Genomic DNA, 1,584 nt, shown 5'->3' with positions numbered 1-1,584 from the left:
TGATATAATAATTTCTTTTCCTCCTTTTACCCAATAATGGGACTGTAGGATCAAATGGTAGATCTATTTTTAGTTCTTAGAGAAATCTCCATACTGTTCTCCATAGAAGTTGTATTTATTTACATTCCCACCAACAATGTATAAGTGTTTCCTTTTCACTGCAACTACACTAACATCTATTGTTTTTTGACTTTTTGGTAATGGCCATTCTAAATGAAGAAATATGGCAATTCATTGTGGTATTAATTTACATTTCCCTGTTGATTAGTAATGCTGAGAAATTTTTTCATATATTTTTTGGTCTTTTTTATATCTTCTTTTGAAAAATGCCTGTTCATGTTATTGTCCACTTTTTAATGAGGTTATTTATTTTTCTCTTGATGAGTTGTTGGAGTTCTTTGTAGATTCTGGATGTTAGTCATTTGTCAGACACATAGTTTGCAAATATTTTCTCCCATTCTCTAAGTTGTCAGTTTGATCTTTTAATTATTTCTTTTGCTGTGCAGAAGATTTATAGGTTGGTCAAGTCCCACTGGTCTATTTATGAGTTTTATTTCTTCCTTATTTAATCTCTGGAGGTTGTTTGTTTTCAGGAATTTATCCATCTCCTCTAGGTTTTTTAGTTTGTGAACATATAGTTGTTCATAATAGTCTCTGATGATCTTTTGTATTTCTGTGGTATAAGTTGTTTTGTCTCCTTTTTCATTTCTAATTGTATTTATTTGGATCTTCTCTCTGTTTTTCTTGGTTAGTCTAACTAGCAGTTTATCAATTTTGTTTATCTTCTTGAAGAATCACTTTTCAACTCATTGACCCTTTGAATTTTTTTTTAGTCTCTGTTTCATTTAGTTCTCCTCTGATGTTTTTTCTTTCTCTTCTTCTGCTAACTTTGGGTTTGGTTTGTTCTTGTTTTTCTGCTTTCTTGAGGTGCAATGATAGGTCGTTAATTTGTGATCTTTCTACTTTTGTGATGGAGGCATTTAATGCTATAAACTTCCCTCTCAGTACTGCTTTTACTGTCCCCACAGATTTGGGGGTGTTGTGTTTTCATTTTCATTCATTTCAAAAAACTTTTAAATTTCCATCTTATTTCTTTGTTGATCATGTGATCACTCAGGAGCATATTGTTTAATTTCCATATGTTAGTATAGCTTCTGAAATTCCTCTTTGTATTTTTTTTATTTCAGCATATCATGGGGGTACAAATGTTTAGGTTATGTATATTGCCCTTGCCCTCGCCTGCCCCCCGAGTCAGAGCTTCAAGCATGTCCATCCCACAGACGGTGCGCATCGCACTCATTATGTATGTATATACCCATCCTCTCCACCCCTCTCCCATCTGCCGATGCCCGATGAATGTTATTCCTATATGTGCACTTAGGTGTTGATCAATTAAAACCAATTTGTTGGTGAGTACATGTGGTGCTTATTTTTCCATTCTTGGGATACTTCACTTAGTAGCATGGGTTCCAGCTCTATCCAGGATAATACAAGAGGTGCTATATCACCATTGTTTCTTGTAGCTGAATAGTACTCCATGGTATACATATACCACATTGTATTAATCCACTCATGTATTGATGG

This window comes from Propithecus coquereli, unplaced genomic scaffold, assembly GCF_000956105.1.
Source record: "Propithecus coquereli isolate 6110/MARCELLA unplaced genomic scaffold, Pcoq_1.0 Scaffold426, whole genome shotgun sequence".
Classification (NCBI taxonomy): domain Eukaryota; kingdom Metazoa; phylum Chordata; class Mammalia; order Primates; family Indriidae; genus Propithecus; species Propithecus coquereli.
The sequence above is the reverse complement of the archived record's forward strand: the minus strand, read 5'-3'. Positions refer to the sequence as shown.